Source organism: Heterodontus francisci, chromosome 30, assembly GCF_036365525.1.
Source record: "Heterodontus francisci isolate sHetFra1 chromosome 30, sHetFra1.hap1, whole genome shotgun sequence".
NCBI lineage: Eukaryota > Metazoa > Chordata > Chondrichthyes > Heterodontiformes > Heterodontidae > Heterodontus > Heterodontus francisci.
Genome location: NC_090400.1, coordinates 48,681,242 through 48,700,623, shown reverse-complemented (window position 1 = coordinate 48,700,623; position 19,382 = coordinate 48,681,242). Strand labels below are relative to the sequence as shown.

Here is a 19,382-nt window from a genome sequence, read left to right as displayed (position 1 = left end):
GCTAAAGGAAACTAGCGTGTGAAATTCCTACTTTAGCTCCCTGACTGGTTTAGCGAATAAATGTGCAGCTTAATTAGTAGCACTCAGAACTATTTAGCTTGGATTTCCAGTCTGTGCTTAGCCAATCTCAGCTGGAGTAGTAACTGGGACGCTGCTGTAATTTGGCTAGTAGGAGAGGAGATGGTGGAAAAGGCAGTCAACCTCCTGCTCCCAATTACAATCCAGTAGCCCCACATGGGAAGTGCACAGACCAGACATCAGGTAAAGACAAGGTTGGGCTCAGCTTCAACCTCGTTCATGATAAATAGCCTGCTCAATGTCCAATGTTCACACGCCAAAGAATAGGCGAAGTACCAAAGATCTGCCAGAACCCAGGGAACGAAATCCCAGCCAGAGTCAGCATGTTCAAGGAGAAAAGAAAACCATCCTTTATAATGGACCAAGATTATCTGACTTCCATCAATTAGTTTCAACATCAAAATACCCGAAAATTCACACTGCATGAAAATACTCCATTTCAAGGGCTACAGTTCCGTATCTTCACAAAATAAGATCAAAATTTGCTGAGAGTTTTGAAACAAAAAAAAAAGGCTTCATACATCTGTGCAGAGAAGCGGCCATAGAAGGGAAAGAGAACAGAGAGGGAAGAACCACGAAGCCCAAAAAAGAAAAATCAAGCCACCAGTGAAAGAGGAATTTCAGATCCCTCCCGAGTGAGAAATTGCATACAAGCTAGCCTTTTATAAATCATTAAATCCCGAGTTAAGGATGGAGTTATTATTTCAACCACATAACCCTGGATAATGTACATCTTTCAAACAAATAACGTACCAATTTATTAAGGCATTAATAAAAATGTAGAAATGAGGCCTCACACAGATGGGTGCAACGGGACTTGTCGGATCTAGTAGATGCCATCCCAGAGGAAACTTCTGTTAACACATTAAATGACAGCAATATGCCACACAGCACACAGGATTTCATTTATAAATCAAGTTTTTTCTTCCTCAAAATAATCACCATGCAGAGGAGATTCACCAGGATGTTGCCTGGGCTGAGCATTTCAGCTATGAAGAGAGACTAAAAAGGCTAGGGTTGTTTTCCTTAGAGCAGAGAAGGCTGAGGGGGGACATGATTGAGGTATACAAAATTATGAGGGGCATTGATAGGTTAGATAGGAAGAAACTTTTTCCCTTAGCGGAGGGGTCAATAACCAGGGGCCATAGATATAACGTAAGGGGCAGGAGGTTTAGAGGGGATTTGAGGAAAATCTTTTTCACCCAGAGGATGGTTGGAATCTGGAATACACTGCCTGAAGAGGTGGTAGAGGAAGGAACCCTCACAACATTTAAGTATTTAGATGAGCACTTGAAACGCCATAGCATACAAGGCTACGGGCCAAGTGCTGGAAAATGGGATTAGAATAGTTAGGTGCTTGATGGCCGGCAGACAAGATGGACCAAAGGGCCTGTTTCTGTGCTGTATAACTCTATGACTCTATGACCACAAGTGAAATATTGCAGGTTATTGTTCATTCTGAACTTTTTAAATTTGTTATTGGGATGTAGGTGACCTGGCATGGCAGCATTAATCGCCAATCTTTAGCTGCCCTGCCTTGCCAGGCCATATCAGAGTCAACCGTAGTGTGGGCTTAGACTAGGGTTGGCCAGTTCCCTTCTCCAAAGGGCATTGGTGAACCAGTTATAAAACTCAGCAGTCTTTAAATGGTTTATATTCTTTCCTAGTACCAGCCATAAATTAATAGACTCATTAAATTTCAGATGAGATATTAAACCAAGGTCCAGTCTGCCTGCTCAATTGGACATAAAAAGACCCCACAGCACTATTTTAAAGAGCAGGCCATCCTCCAAGTGCCCTGACTAATATTCCTTCAACAACTAACACCAACAGGCCATCTGGCTAACTCCGTCTTATCTTTGCTGTTTGTGGGTCCTTGATCCGTCCAAATCAGCTGCTGTATTTGCCTATGTTACAGTGTCTGCAGTTAATCCATTGATTGTGGAAGTGCTTTGGGATATCAGGAGGCCATTATAAGTTATACAAGTTTTCTATGAAGTAGCACTGCCAATAGAGTGGAAATGCAAGCATCTAGTGTAAAAGAGTCTCTTGTCTGCAAGTCTCATTGTTACTTGTGCCAGTAACAAACAACGGAGGTGACAGAGGCAGGTGAGGACATGAAAATACAGGCATTCATCAGCCAGAGTCAAGATTAATTGTCAGCTAGCACAAACAGCAACTGGGACAGCTGAGAGATTCCATGAAACCCAGGACATACGCCATAGTTTTACACATTAAGTGCCCCAAGTTACTAGCAGTTTAAAGCTAGTGATTCTTACTCATGAATGCCTGTTCTTGTATGCCTGCACCTACCTTTGAATCTGCACTAGTAACAGTTAAGGAAATGTTACAGATGTCTATGCATTTTTCTACAAGAGGCATGCAACTGTAGACTTAAGTGACCCAAGAACCTTGAAGTGCGATTTATGAACAAGATAATTTTTTCATATTTTGGATAAAGGCAGTATGTGCGGCATTTCAGAACAAGAGTCAACAGTCAAGCACTGGTCGAGGATTCAGGGTGTCAACACCCAACACTATTTTGGTCTTCCAAAAATCAGTGTCCGACAATCTGATGGCAACAATAATGCCAATATACAATGTAGTAAATTGTGTGTTAAAGACTGCAAACTACAGAAAAAGTTGAAATAAAGTGGCAATTACAGGGCTAAGCCCAATTTATTTTCTTTCAGTCTTCCTTGGAGGAAGGATCTGTTTAACTGCACAAGAGTCACGCAGTGACTCGCAGGCAACACGGCAGTTCGAAGTCAGACACACCTTCACTGTGCAGCATGTAGTGTTAAAGGATTAAACTTTTATCCCTGAAGTAGCTACCACATACAACTAAATCCACCAAGAAGCGTTTAAATGTTTAGTGATCAGCTAGTTAGTCAAAAGAGGTGATGTGAAAACACCTGTGAAAATGAAACCAAACATTAAGAAAAGATGCACCCAGCAAAAGGCCTGGCTTGTTTAAAAGACAAGAGCACCTGAAAGAATTTGTATCTTTGCTCCAGAATTTGAGAGATTCCATTTATTTGAAAGGAGAGGGAGTGTGAAATATTAGATACAATAAGCATGAGAGGGGAAGCACTAGAGGGTCGGACATCCTTGAAAGTGGATAAATCACCAGGACCGCAAGGATTGTATCCCAGGCTGTTAAAGGAAGCTAGGGAGGAAATAGCGGATGCTCTGAGGATCATCTTCAAATCCTCACTAGATATAGGCGAGGTACCAGAGGATTGGAGGTCTGCGGACGTTGTTTTAAAAGGGTGCGAGGGACAGACCAAATAATTATAGGATGGTCAGTCTGACCTCGGTGGTGGGCAAATTATTAGAATCAATTCTGAGAGACAAGATAAACCTGCCACTTAGAAAGGCACGGATTAATCAGGAATCGTCATCATGAGTTTGTTAGGGGAAGATTGTGTCTTACTAAGTTAATTGAATGTTTTGAGGAAGTAACAAGGAGGATTGATGAGGGCAGTGCAGTGGATGTTGTCTACATGGATTTTAGTAAGGCATTTGACAAGGTCCCACATGGCAGACTGGTCAGAAAAGTGTTATGACCAGGCGAGAAAGAGGTCTAGGGTTCCCTCTCAGCCTTCACCTGGTCTTACTGTAAGAAGGATTAATTTTAAACACACTGTGTTTTAGCTCCCCCTTGGTGAATCCTTGTTCACTGCTTTCCAATTATAAGGCAAAGAAATCAGCACAAACAGGCTTTCTTAGGTTTAAAGAAGAAAAGTTGAAATTTATTAAACTTAAACTCTAATTCGATTAACGCCTATGGATAAACGATGCACTCACGCTAACACGCACATGCGATACACACATGCAGATCGAGACAGAAAGAGAACAGAAGAAATAAAGTGGAAAGGTTTGAGGCAATATCTGAAGAGTTGTTGTTACAGTTCTTGGTGGTCACTGTACAGTCCTTGATTGTAGGTAGATCTTGATTTTCTTAGGGCCCAGTATTCTTCTTAAACCTTGTTTGCTGTAAGAGACTTTTCTCTCTTGGGGTTCATATGGCTTCAGTGGATTCAGAGGCTTGTGAGAACGAGATGGGAACAGACAAGAGAGAGATCTTCTCAGTCCAGGAGCAAACAGACTTTCAGCACAAACTATTTGTACAAATTCAAAAAACTCAGGTTACCTAGTAGGTTAGTCATATGACAAGCTGATTTGACCATGTCCGTTTGTGTATTCGGCCATCTTAGCAGTCAACCTGGAATGCGAGCTCCCCTACCTTCAACGTTTGGTGATCAAAATTCCATTGTGGGTTGAATGTCAGGGAATGGCTGCTTTGTTGTTCCAAACACTGTCTGTTAATATGCAAATTTATTTTCCAGCTCATCTGTTTAACAAGTCCTTTCTTCACTCCGGAAACAGTTTAAAATCAATGTTCATGACAAAATTAATGTGCCTCATTCTTGGCAGGTGGGGGCGTAGCATGACAAAAGTAAAAGTCCATGGGATACAGGGGAATGTGGCGATTTGGATCCAAAATTACCTCAGTAACAGGAAACAAAGGGTAATGGTTGACGGATGTTTTTGCAAATGGAAGGTGGTTTCCAGTTGCCTTCCACAGGACTCAGTGTTGAGTCCCTTGTTGTTTGTGGTATTTATTAATGATTTGGACTTAAATGTGGGAGGCATGATTGGGAAATTTGCAGATAACACAAAAATTGGCTGTGTAGTTTATAGTGAAGATAGTTGTAGACTCCAGAATGATATTAATGGTTGGGATGAGGGGGCAGAAAAATGGCAAATGGAGTTCAATCTGGAGGAGTGTGAGGTAATGCATTTGGGGGCAGCAAACAAAGCAAGGGAATGCACAATAAACAGGAGGATATGGAGAGGGGTAGAGGAAGTGAGAGACCTTGGAGTGCATGTCCACAGGTCCCTGAAGGTGGCAGGACAGGTAGATAAAGTGTTGAAGAAGACATATGGAATGCTTTCCTTTATTAGCCGAGGTATAGAACACAAAAGCAGGGATGTAATGCTGGTTCTGTACAAAACGCTGGCTAGGCCAGCATTTATTACCCATCCCCAATTGCCCTTGAGAAAGTGGTGGTGAGCTGCCTTCCATATGGGGTAGGTACACCCACACTGCTGTTAGGAAGGGAGTCCTAGGAATCTGACCCAGCGACAGTGAAGGAATGGCGATATGGTTCCAAGTCAGGATGGTGTGTGACTTGGAGGGAAACTTGCAGGTGGTGGTGTTCCCATGCATCTGCTGCCCTTATTCTTCTAGGTGGTGGAGATCACGGGTTTGGAAGGTGCTGTTTAAGGCGCGTTGCTGCAGTGCATCCTGTAGATGGTACATGCTGCTGCCACTGTGCATCGGTGGTGGAGGGAGTGAATGTTTGTGGATGGAGTACCAATCAAGCTTTGTCCTGGATGGTGTCGAGCTTCTCGAGTGTTGTTGGAGCTCCACCCATTCAGGCAAGTGGAGAGTATTCCATCACACTCCTGACTTGTGCCTTGGAGATGGTGGACGGGCTTTGGGGAGTCAGGAGGTGAGTTACTCGCCTCAGGATTGCTAGCCTCTGACCTGCTCTTGTAGCCACGGTATTACATGGTACTCCAGTTCAGTTTCTAGTCAATGGTAACCCCCAGTATGTTGACAGTGGGGATTCGGTGATGGTAATGCCATTGAATGTCATGGGGAGGTGGTTAGATTCTCTCTTGTTGGAGATGGTTATTGCCTGACACTTGCGTGGTGCGAATGTTACTTGCCACTTATTAGCCCAAGCCTGGATATTGTCCAGGTCTTGCTGCATTTCTACACTGACTGCTTCAGTATCTGAGGAGTTGCGAATGGTACTGAACACTGTGCAATCATCAAACATCCCCACTTCTGACCTTATCATTGAAGGAAACTCATTGATGAAGCAGCTGAAGATGGTTGGGCCTAGGACACTACCCTGAGGAACTCCTGCAGTGATGTCCTGGAGCTCAGATGATTGACCTCCAACCACCATAACTATCTTGCTTTGTACTAGGTACGACTCCAACCAGTGGAGAGTATGCCCCCCGATTCCCAGTGACTCCAGTTTTGCTAGGGTTCCTTAATCCCATACTTGGTCAAATGCTGCCTTGATGTCAAGGGCAATCACGCTCAACTTCACCTCGAGTTCAGCTGTTTTGTCCACGTTTGAACCAGGGCTGTAATGAGGTCAGGAGCTGAGTGGCCCTGACGGAACCCAAACTGAGTGTCAGTGAGCAAGTTATTGCTAAGCAAGTGCCGCTTAATAGCACCGTCGATGACACCTTCCATCACCTTACTGATGATTGAGAGTAGACTGATGGGACAGTAATTGGCCCAGTCGGACTTGTCCTGCTTTTCGTGTACAGGACATACCTGGACAACTTTCCACATTGCTGGGTAGATTCCAGTGCTGTAGCTGTACTGGAACAGCTTGGCTAGGGGTGCGGAAAGTTCTGGAGCACAAGACCAGGTGTTGGAAGGTGGGATTTGATTGGGTGGCTAGATTTTTCAGCCGGTGCAGGCACGATGGGCTGAATGGCCTCTTTCTGTACCATAACCTATGGTTCCATCTACAAGTTTTACCTATTAGTTTTACCAACGCAAGGAAAGTATAATGCTAAAATGTAGTAAACTGTAAGGAAGGTAGTAACAGACTTCAGAAGGACGTACAGACTGGAGAAATTAGCTGACATGACAGATGAAATTTAGGTGTGAAGTGATTCATTTTTGTCAGAAGAATGAGAAGTGGCAATTTAAACTAAATGGTACAATTTTAAAGGGGGTGCAGAAACAGAGATCAATGGGGGGGGGGGGGGGGTGGCGGTTGGGGGTTACACGTGGTCATGGTCCTGTAGCTTTTTTTTTTTCGGAATATGCAGTTTGCCTTGAAGGCCTGCAAGGGATCAGTATTGCTTTAAGAACCACCAAGCCTCAGGAGTTATAGGAAGGTGCATTTTCATTGCCTTAGAAACAGCCATTTGGAGACTGCGATTCAAAGGATGCATTCTCGTTACCATAGATATAGCCACTGGGAGTGAGTTTCATGCGATACATTTGTTACAATTCAGTTTTCAACTGATTTTTAGTTGAAGACAGTTTGTTCTAACAGAACACAGACACATACAGAGGATACAGACAGCTGTGCTGAGCACGCCTGAAGGAAGTGGATTTTAGTCTGTTTAATTACTATCTCACAAAATTCTAATACATCAAGCCAAAACGGAGAACTCTGATAATTTAAACTGAAGAAAGGGAAGTTAGACTGTGACAATCTTTTATCCCTCAAAAACTCTAAAGTCAGATTGATTCTGTTGAAAGTGTTTGCAAGTCATTAGTTGTTGAAATTCGCAGAAGGAAAGCAACATTCTGTGAGGACTTCAAGCAACATTGGACTGTAAATTTGCAAGGACTCTAATTTCTTCTATTTTAAATGTTGTTTAGATCTTCATAGTGTTTAGAAATTTAGTTCTTCTAATTAAAGAGTTAATTTGTTGATTTAAAGTCACCTGCTTTGGTTAGCCTCATTCAGCAGGGGTCAATAGATGGTACAATTTGGTTGGGTCTTTCTTTAATTTGGAAAGTTTTAAATGATAGGTTAGACAATCCGTGGAGCGACGGGATTGAATTATCAGTGCGTTTCTCCCATCACAATCAGAATCATATATTTTGATTGGGGGGCTTTGACTGGAGCGGTCGGTCATAACATTTATTGAGGGCTCATCCGCGACTTGAACAACATCTTAATTGGGGGCTCACTCAGGATTTGAATCACATATTAATTGGGTTTCTGGATTTGAATCATATCTTAATTGGGGGTTCGCTCGCAGTTGAATCATATTTAATTCGGTGGCTCGCGTCTGGGATCAGAATCAGACTAATCTGGAGGGCTCACATTTGGAATCATAGTAATTACTCGTCTCTGGGATAACATATTTAAATTGGGGTCTTGCGTTTGGCATCAGATTAATTGCTCTCGAGTCTGGGATCTTATCAACTGGAAACTTGATTGTTGGGATCTAAATCTGACATCAATTACAAAGAGATTAAAAGAACCAGGTCTCTTGCATAATAAGGTACATTCTATACCATTGTTATGGCATTAGTGGTTGTAGCAGAGTTTTTGGGAAAGCAGAATGTTTCCCTGAGTGACTTGATAACTTTAACTAAGAACAAATTAAAAGAATTGGTGGCGAAATTGGGGTTGGAATTGAAATTAGGTGCCAAAAAAGCAGGAATAACTGAAATAATAGCCGAACATCTGGAATTAGTAGATGATGATGATGAAGATGATACAGATGAAGGGCAATACGATGAACAAGAAAGGGAATATGAGAGACATGAAGATAACAGGTCCGAGACTGATGCAGTGGAATTGGCTAGGATTCAGTTAGAAATGAAAAAACTAGAGCTACAGCAGGAAAAAGAATTAAGAAAACTTGAATTGGAAAAAGATGAAAAGGAAAAAGAAAAAGCAATAAGAAAACTTGAATTGGAGGACAGGGAGAATGAGAGAGCATTTCGGAGAGAAAGTGAAAGAGAGGGAATTTAGGCTAAAAGAGATGGAACTAAGACAAAGGGGTAGTCTTAAATCCAGGGAAAATTCAGGTCAGAAAGAATCTGAATTTAGATCAGGACCCAGCAAGAAGCTGTTTAAATTTATACAGGCTCTTCCTAAGTTCAAGGAAAGGGACATAGAGGCATCTTTCAAATATTTTGAAAAACTAGCCAAACAGATGAAATGGCCGAAAGAAAGCTGGACATTGCTCATGCAGGGCAGACTGGTAGGCAGAGCTAATAAAGCTTATGCCATGCTTTCTGAAGAGGCTTCTGCAGATTATGAGATGGCAAAAAAGGCTATTCTCTTTGCGTGTGAGTTAGTCCCTGTAGCTTACCGTCAGAAGTTTAGGAACTTACGGAGATTGACTGGGCAGACCTACTTAGAATTTGAGAGGGTGAAACAAATTAATTTTGACCGATGGATACAAGCATTAAGATAGAAACCACATATGAGAACCTTTGAGAATTGATTCTCTTAGAAGAGTTTAAAAACTCCATTCCTTCAGGAGTGAGAACTCATAGATAACCTGAAAGTTTTGAAAGCTAGGCAAGCAGCAGAGATTGCTGATGATTTTGAGCTTGTGAATAAGCCAACCTATTTTGTCCGTCACCCCCATAAACTCGAGAAGGATAGAAAGTGGGAGAGTGAAAGGAAGGCAAATAGCCGGGGACAAGAAGGAACAGCTGGGAATGCCCCAGGATCACCTCCTCAGGTCAGAAAGGAAGGTGCTGAGGGTAGAAGTGAGGTTCACAGCCAAAGTGTTATCATCACAACAAAACGCGTCATCTTCGTTCAGAGTGCTGGAAATTGCGGGGTAAACCCAAAGGACTTGTTGGGGTACGCAAAGTTAGTGCAGAGGAAAAGACACTGACTGAGAGTATAGCAGACCAGGCTATAGCTTTAACGACAGCTGTGAATGTGAAACCAGATACTAAAACTAAGAGGAGTGTAGAGGTTAAGAGTAAAATACCCGAGAGTTATAGTGAATTTCTGTCAAAGGGGAGAGTAACTCCGTATCCTGTAAGTGAGGCAGGTAAACCTATTATACTCAGGGATACCGGAGTGACCCAAACACTCTTGCTGGGGAAAGATAATGAGGTTTCCACCAGAGAGCGCCTTGAACGCTAAAGTTTTAGTTAATGGAATTGGCGGGGTGTGTATACCCGTACCTTTGTATAAAGTACGCCTAGAAAGTGAGTGACTTAATAACTGGGGTAGTAACTGTAAGTGTTGTCCACAGTTTACCAGTAAAGGGAATTGATCTACTCCTAGGAAACGATTTGTCTGGATCAAAAATATCAGTTTCTCCTATGGTTACAGAGGAATCATGTGAAATTAAGGAAACAGAGCAATTACAGGAGCAAGTTCTGGGAATATTTCCTGCGTGTGTAGTTATCCGAGCAATGGCTAAACAGGATCCATTGTCGGAGGTAAAAGGGGAACCACAAATAGATAATCAGGCATCCGAAACCTTATTTGGGGATTTCGATAATCCAAAGGAGATGTTTAACAGATCGTCTATCATTGCAGCACCGCAAGCTGATCCAGAGATCTACCAAATAGCACAGACGGCTCTGTCAGAAGCTGAGGTGAAAGGAGTTCCGGAAGGCTATTATATGGCAAACGGGGGTTTGAGGAGGAAATGGAGACTGCCTCATAGACCTGCCGACGAAGACTGGACAGTTGTTGAACAGATAGTGGTACCACCTAAATATCGACAAAGATTATTAAGGTTAGCACACGACATTCCTTTTGCAGCACATAGGGGAATTCGGAAGACCAAATCACACATAAGCAAACATTACTACTGGCCAGGTCTTATGAAGGATGAGACACAATTTTGTAGGGCATGTCACACCTGTCAAACGGTGGGAAAATCACAACCGACCATAAAACCAGGGGATGAGGTATTAGTGTTGTTATCGCAACAGGGAGAACCAGAGAAAGCACAGTTCAGTGGCCCATCTAGAGTGATCAAAAGAGTGGGTAAGGTAGATTACTTGATTGACACCCCTGATCGCCCGAAGAACCGGTTGTGTCACATTAATTTGCTCAAACCATATTATCACAGAGAGGAGGATAAGCCAGTACAAGTAAGTCAGGTAATCGGGACTATGGAGAAGGAAAAGGATAGTGAAGACGAGGCAGAAGTAGGCCTAAGAAATTCTCAGATTGAACCTCCAACTGTCCAATCAGCGAATGCAGATTGGCTAGGAAAATTAAACAATAGGTTTTTACACTTAGAGGCAAAACAGCGTGAAATCCTAACCAGGGTTTTCAATATTTCAAAAATTTTGTAGGGATAAGCCAGGATGTACAACCTTAGCCACACATGATGTGGATATAGGGGGAAGCCATTCCTTTAAAATTACATCCTTGTCACTTAGGTCCAGACAGACAGGCCCAACTGGAAGCAGAGGTACAATGCATGCTGAAGGGCAGCTTAGATGAACCTCGTCAGGACAGCTGGAATTCGCAGATGGTCTTGATGACTAAACCTGGTGGGATGGCTCAAACTTGCATAGACTCTCGAAAAGTCACTGTGGTAAAGAAGGCAGACTCCTACCCAAATTCTTATTTAAAAGGACTGTATGGACAGAGTGGGCAACACAATGTGTCTTAAAGAGACATATGTGTTGGAACAATACTGTCAAATTCCTTTGACACCCCAGGGTAAGAAAAAAATCAACTTCTGTTACACCGGACAGGGTTTTCCAGTGTCAAGTGAAGCCACATAGGTTAAGGGGTACTCGAGAAACTTCTCAGAGAATAGTGAACCCAGGAGTGGTCAGTGCTCCTAGCTGTACAGCTAGCCTCATTCGGTGGGGGAGGGGGTTAATAGATGGTACAATTTGGTTGGGTCTTTCTTTAATTTGGAAAGATTTAAATGATATGTTAGGCGATCTGTGGAGCGACGGGATTGAATTATCAGTGCGCTTCTCCCACCACAATCAGAATCATATAGTTTGATTTGGGGGGGCTTTGACTGGAGCAGTCGGTCCTAACAACGTACACAACCTTTGAAGCTGGCAGGACAAGTTGCAAAGGCTATTAAAAAGGCATAGAGAAACGTAGGAAATAGGAGAAGGCCATTCGGCCCATCGAGCCTGCTCCGCCATTGAAACATATCATGGCTGATCATCTACTTCCACGCCATTTTCCCCCACTATCCAGCTGTGAGATACCATGGCCTCCTTCTGTGCTCTACCATTGTATGATCTAGTACATATGCTTTAATTGCAGTGCTTTTAATGGTGCTTTAGTAGAGATTAAATTGGGTTATCAGAGACTTTATGTGGTTGCTTTTTTTTCCTTGGCTTGGGGTGGCATGAGAAGGGAATCCATGATCACCGGCATCTGCATCCATTTCTAGGCCAAAGGAACAGCAACTGAACGACGTGAAAAACTCACCCATGGCCAAACACTTGGCTAATTGCAGCACCAAAGGAGCAATGGTCTAAGAGATCAGCAAGACTATTTTCTTCCCTTAGCCGTGTTGAACTTTGCCCATTGAGGCCAGAGGAGCAATGCACCCACATTTACACTGCAGTAGAGGTCTGAGACCCACAAAAGCTGCAGTTCGAGTGTCAGGGTATTTCCATCTATCACCGACCATCTTTGCGAAGAAATTCCTGCTGAAGATGGGGTGTGAATGCACCAAAGAGCTCCACTGTTCTATATATTCCTCCACTAACATTTCACTTTCATTGTTTCCTGGAACTACATCAGGAGGTGGGACAGAAATACTTGTGCATGGTTCGAAGAAGTGGGTGGGGAAGGAATTCAGTCCTCAAGGGGTTAAGATGTGCTACGCTACTGCAAGAAAATAATTTAAAGCTGTCAAACTTCACACTGAATAATTGGTCACGGCCAATGCTACTGCTGCCAACCAACTTCACCCAGCCCCAGCTGCACAATTAATATAATTAGAAGGCCTGTCTCAACAAAGAAGGGAAGCTTCCTTTGAATTTCCTTTCTCCTCCCACCTTCTTCATATCCAACTGATTCTGAATGTAGCAGCCTCTTTTTCTTCCTTTTCCTCTTGAGATTTTCACGTTGGCCGAGCCCTTTCAAGGCCCCATAATCCTCCGAGGTAACCGGGTGGCCCAATGAACTTGGCGGCTGACTGGCGAGCAATGTTTCAGCAGCGTTTCGGTCTGGCAGCTTTCCTAGTCCTTTCGAGCTTTTGACATTTCTTTCCAGAGCTAAATCCACCTGCTTTCCCACAGCCTGTGCATATTCAGGGCAAGCATTCACATTCGCAGGTATCAATAATTCAGGGGGTTTTTGATTCAATGAACAGGAAACTGAGCCAATGGCATCTTCTCTTATTAGATGGTCACAATGACCTTTAGTTATCAACTCAGTGTTAGAGTGGTTCTCTGGTACTTCATTTTTAAATTTGAAACATTCACCATCTTTCTGTACTAACTGCATAAAATCACACTCCTGGGCATGGCTCACTAATTCACTTGATAAATCCGAGCCAAGATTTTTCCCTCCCACATCTGTTATGTCAGCTATTTCCATAGGAGTCTCTCCACAACACAATCTGTTGTCTGCGCAGCAATCAGAGTCCTCTGACTTTCTACGAGCATGCCAAACTAGAGGCGGGCAGCCATGATCTTTCACCTGTTTTGTAATCTCTTCAAGGGCAGAGGGAAGGTCGTCAGATGTAGAAGACGCACACTTCAGAGCTGCCAGGCATATCCCACTATTTAAACCACCGTCCTTCTGGCCTGATAAAGCCCAGTCTCTTTTAACGTTATCAGGAGCTCCTGTTTTCAAGGCAACGCTGTCCAAAGTTGGAGACTTATCACTGCTTTTCAGGCTAAAGTTGCTGGTTATTGTGTTGCTCAAGATAATGTCCGGGTATCCTTGCACAGGCTGCTCCTCCGACACAATGGAATCAGTTTTAACCAGCAAAGTGAAATCGGAAGGTACGACGCAACACTCTCTTCGGGAGTCAGATAACAGTGGTGAACGGTCGTTGCTCAACCCTTCTTGCTGTCGCCTCAGAATCAAATCTGTCAAAAGTCTGCAGCAAGCAAAAATAGCATTTCCCATGACTAGAGAGAGTCATCTGCTGATACAAGATCTTGGTACTGGTGTGGTCAAAAACAAAATCAAAACTAACGTGAGCGAGACAGGAAAGGTAATTGTACAACATCCAGTGTGGGCTCAATTCACACTGAACCTAGCTCCCAGCAGTAGCCTGCACTGAAAGCATAGTGAGTGGAATAAATGGCAGTGAAGGTCTGAATCACCACAAAGCCTATCCGAATATTTCCAGTGACCTAAAAAAACTTTTCAACAGCTGTGGCAGCCAAGCTACCCACGTGCCTCTAAACAGATTTCTCTTGTGTCGATACTCTTCCCATCTTTTCAAAGAAAGGACATCAAGGACACAGGCCAATATAGAATATTCCAGTTCTCTGTTCATACCATGCCTGGTACAATCAATTGCAATACTTCATGCGACTGCAAACAGCGTAAGTTTAAAAAAAAATTACTTGGCCCAGAAAAGGTCACTGCAAAGTGTATTTTTAAGGAATCTAGGCAACCACAGTCTTACTTGAAGAAAAGGGCATTCAGGGCTGCAATGTGACATTCATAACAAGCAGCCCAATTCAATGCCTTTACTGGCACTGGCTCTGAGAAATGTCAAAAGCAGCACTTCCTCAGGAATCCTGTTACTAGAGGGTTGCTCGTACGGACCACTGTCCATTTGGATCTGTGCTAAGTCAGACCACAAGCCTTTTATATGGAACCACAATACACCCAATGGGAGAAGAATCTTACCTAGGCTGGATTAAGTTACACATCATAGCAAGCATAGAAATATGAAACTGGCAAACAGTTTGAAAACTAGAAATAACCCAAAATCCTCACATCTTTATAGTTTTTTAAAAATCCTCCCTGATGTTACAGCAGAAAAAATAAAAGCCCATTCTTAGCAAATACTGTACTTAAAACAATTCACACGGTTAATGAAGGGGTTGGGAATCAATAATAAAGAAAATTGACCTCTTACAAGTCAAGAAAAAAAGTTAAACCTCCATAGTATAAAAACATGGATCGCAAAAGGATCAGACTCCAATATTCAACAAATTTTTAAAGAGTTCACAAAGCAGTGATCAGTCCCAACTGCAGGTCAACAGAAGAACAGTTATGGTTCCATTATAGCCAATAACAACTCTCATTATCAGTTATAAAAACAAGAAATGCTGGAACCACTCAGCAGGTCTGGCAGCATCTGCGGAAAGAGAAGCAGAGTTAACGTTTCGGGTCAGTGACCCTTCTTCGGAAGAAACGTTAACTCTGCTTCTCTTTCCACAGATGCTGCCAGACCTGCTGAGTGGTTCCAGCATTTCTTGTTTTTATTTCAGATTTCCAGCATCCGCAGTATTTTGCTTTTATCTCATTATCAGTTACCTGAAATGTGGCTTCAACATGCTAGAGAAAGATATTACACCAATACCACAAGTCAAAGGGATACAAGAACAAATGTACTCGCTTCAGCAATTTTGAGATTTCCGGTTTGGTGCAATCTTGTTTACTGACTGGAAAAAAAACCACAAACATTAAACAGTACCAATCCACCTCTTCGTACAGTATCTCCTTACTTCCTTGTTGCTTTTCCCTCCTCTTGCTCCTCTGCCCACTCTAATCCCCCACCATTCATTCCAATGTGCATCTCGCTCAATATTCTGTCAGGAAGGTCAGAGAGTTTAGGACACAGACATATTCAATCGATACCACTTCTTTGCATAATCTAACTCATCATGCATTAGACTGCTGCAGGTAAAAGAGCGTCCTGCTGCACTTCCTTCTTCCTATCCTGAATCAGCCAGGTTTCCTACTTTCATCTCACACACATCATAGCTAAGAATAGCAAACCTCGCCCTCTAGGGGATGCTCCAGCACAAATACTAATCGAGACTGGAAATCAAACTCAAACTCCTGATTAAGTGGCTAATGCAGTCTTCAGCACACTGCAACCCTCTGCCCACTGAAAACTGCCCAGGCTCGGAGAAATGACAGTTGTTTGGAAGATACAAACCAACTCATTGTCCTGATAACAACCAGATTTTTCTGCAGCCTTGGAATCTATTAGTCATGGGATTAATACTTGTAATGACATGCAAAACAAATCTTTAAAATCCAGCGCACTCTGCTTCAGGACAAATAAAAAGACAGGAAACTAACATAGCTACGTAAGTAGCACTTAAACAGGGAGAAGTATTGGTGCTTAAAACCCTAAATATATTTGAACAAATATTAACTGCTAGAGACCACATAAACCATTATAATGGATAGGTTCTTACATTTGGAGATTTCAGTTGAGATAAAAATTGGACAAGAATAAATTCAGCTTTTAAAAAAAATAAATTAATGAAAACGTTCTATAGAAGACTGCAGCTCAGAAACATCACAACAATTCTCTTTGCACATCTCACCCTGGCATAGACTGTTGGGCCAAATGGCCAGTCTCAATGCAGTACAGTGTATGCAACTCTATGAAGCCCACCAGTACCTTACTGAACTAATCTTTCTTTCTGCATGCAGCTTATAACTGGGCGTCAGCTGGCTATTTGACTGCATTGGGGTTAGGGTCATTTGACTGTGGAGGCCACCACAATGGAATGGCTTCCTATCTTACAGACCCTCCCCTCACACACAGGTGACTGGATCACAATCAGAGGCAGGAAGTCTGCTGAACTCTCATAACCCATCCCCTCAATCCTTGTGACACTGAAGCCAATGTGGGCTCTGTGCCATCACCTTTAGTTGAGATTAGCTAATTCAGCACCAACCAGGGATTGAACCTTGAACCTCTCTGTTCTACATGGCTCAGTACCACATCATGTGCTGCATTTACCTGCCAAGTTACTCAGGATTCAAATGCATAAGAAACACATCAACTCTTTCTATTTGCCTATTTTTCTATGTTCTTCTCTCCACAGCCCCTCCCCACCCCCAAAACATCTCCCTGGCACTATTCCCCCAAAGAAGGGTAAACAATTCCTAGTCTTATACATGAGCTAGTCATAGGAAGGAGAGTGCTGGAGGTACAGTTTGGGCCAACCTCTTATTTTATCCCCTCTTCCTCCCACCCTCCAGTAGAAGCATTTGACCCCCACTCAATCCCCTGCCCACACTATCCAGCAAAGATCACCGACTCACCATGCAATGATCTGTGTGAATGACCACATACATTAACATTCTGTAATAGCACAAGTTTCAGGCTCTCATAAGGCCCCTCAATGTATCTCTGCCTTATATTAAGTTTTACTTACACACACAAACATGTAAAATTGACAGCTCAAAGTTGGTTTCAATAGAGCCAGAATATTGAGAGAAAAAAAGCAGTGTAGATTTAAAATACCAGAACTAATGCAGGATTATTTCATTCGTAGGTTGAAGTTAAGTAATGGCATTTAATAACATTTATGAGATTTTGATAATGTCGAGGTTTTGATGATACTGAACTGTAAACTGAAATTTATGCAAATTACTTGAATGAGTTAGTGTCTTAAATTTACCAAGAATAATTAGTCTCCATTTGTAGATTATAACCAGAGTTAATGTTCTTCCTAATGCAGCTTATTTCATGGAGTGTTCCAATACAGCTTGATGAGACAGTGTTGTGTGACATATAACCTATTTAACATAAACATAACGAAGGATATTTGGGAGTGACCACTGTATAGAATCTACCTAGTGATGATTAATATTATTGCGGTGAAGTTTTTATTTGTTGCAATTAAGTGACAGGGTACCAATGAAAAGAGGCTGCTGTCTTATTGATCAGACCTGTGTGCAATTCTTGTCACCTGACATTATTGTCCTTGAGCAGGTACAGAAGCAGCAAAAGTGATTCAAGGTTACCACAAATTTGTTATGATTTCCTACATTACAACAGTGACTACACTTCAATAGCACTTCATTGGCTGTAAAGCTCTGAGACGACCAGTGGCTGTGAAAAGCACTATATAAATGCAAGTCTTTATGATAAAAGACAGCAGGCATAGTTTGATTTCATGGGAAAAGAAAGGAATTTGATGAGATCTTGTTTCACACAGAATCATGTAGCACAGAAGGCGACCAATTGCCCACCGTGCCTGTACCATCACTTTCAAAGAACTATCTGATTCGTCCCACAGCCCTGCAAATGTTTCCATTTCAAGTATTTATCCAATTTCCTCCTGAAAGCTACTGTTGAATCTGCTTCCACCTCCCTAGGGGGAGGGAATTCACAAAGATTGATCCAGGCAAATTGCCCACTGTGGTAAAGGGTTCAAATACCAGGGAACACAAATTAAAAATTAAGTTATAAGTACAAAGGGAAGTCTGGCAGAACATTTACCATCAAAAGAGAGTAAAGCTGTGGAATAGGTTACCAAGGTTGGTCAATGAACTGGACAGTAGAAATGGGCTCAAGATCTAATTTGGGCATGTTTCTGCAGACAGTGCAAGGACTGAGGAATGTGGGGAAAAAAACACAGATTTGTGGATTAATTTCAGAGAAATGGATGGACTTCTTGGGCATGATGGCTGTTTCTTGTTGAAACTCAACTCTATTCTCCCTCTGCTCCTGAAAGTACATGCCTTTACAACACTTGTGATGACTGATCGACCATGTGTTCATCCATCAATCAACATACATCTTCATTCAACGACACATCTTCCAGATACAAATAAACATTTAGATACAGGTCAATATAACTTTATAAATCATTGAACTAGATTTAAACAGCAGACCTACATTTGAAAAAAAAAACTGCTTTCCTCTCTCATTTACTGTACTTCCAGCTAAACTGCACTTAAAAAATCAACTTTTATTTATATAGCATTTTACCACAAGTCAGAAATGGCCCAAAGTTCCTCATGTTGTATTTAAACTCTACAACATATTACTCATCTACATGCTACCACTTGGTGGTATCTGAAAACACATCTGATACCACATGGACGCCAATGACACTCAGCTCTCTCACCACTACCTCTCTGGACCCGTCCCCTGTCTCTGATTTGTCACACTGCTTGTCAGACATCTAGTATTGGATCAGCATGAATTTCTTCCAACTAAATATTGTTAAGACTGAAGCCATTGTCTTTGGTCCCCATTGGCTACCATCCCTGGCAACTGTCTGAAGCTGAGCCAGACCGTTCACAACCTTGGTGTTGTGCTTGATCCCGAGATGTGCTCCTGACCACATATCCAGTCCATCACCAAGACTGCAAATTTCACCTCCAACATCGTCTGACTCCAGCCCTGTCTCAGCTCATCTGCTGCCAAAACCCTCTTCCATACATTTGTTATCTCTCAACTTGACTATTCCAATGCTCTTCTGGCCAGCCTCACATGTTCCATCCTACTTAAACTGAAAGCCATCTAAACTCAAACAGTCCAAATCATAATTCGCTTCAAGTCTCTTTCACCCATCATCCCTGTGCGTGCTGACCTACACTGTCTTCCAGTCTGCCAATTTTAAAATCCTCATTCTTGTTTTCAAATCCCTCCATGGCCTCAACCCTCCCTATCTCTGTAAGCTCCTCCAGCTCCACAACCCTCCGAGATATCTGTACTCCTCCAATTCTGGCCTCTTGCGCATCTCTGATTTTAATCGCTGAATTGGTGACTGTGCCTTCAGCTGCCTGGACCCTAAGCTCTGGAATTCCCTAAGTATCTCTACCTCTCTCTCCTCCTTTAAGATCCTTCTTAAAACCTACCTCTTTGACCAAGCC

At 42.5% G+C, this 19,382-nt stretch overlaps 1 protein-coding gene across 3 annotated transcripts in view; it reads right to left on the bottom strand.

Annotated features, from left to right (window-relative positions):
- The window catches only part of cluha (clustered mitochondria (cluA/CLU1) homolog a), a 114,518-nt gene that overhangs the window by 85,013 nt on the left and 10,123 nt on the right, over positions 1-19,382 (bottom strand). The gene's annotated exons all lie outside the window — the stretch shown is intronic.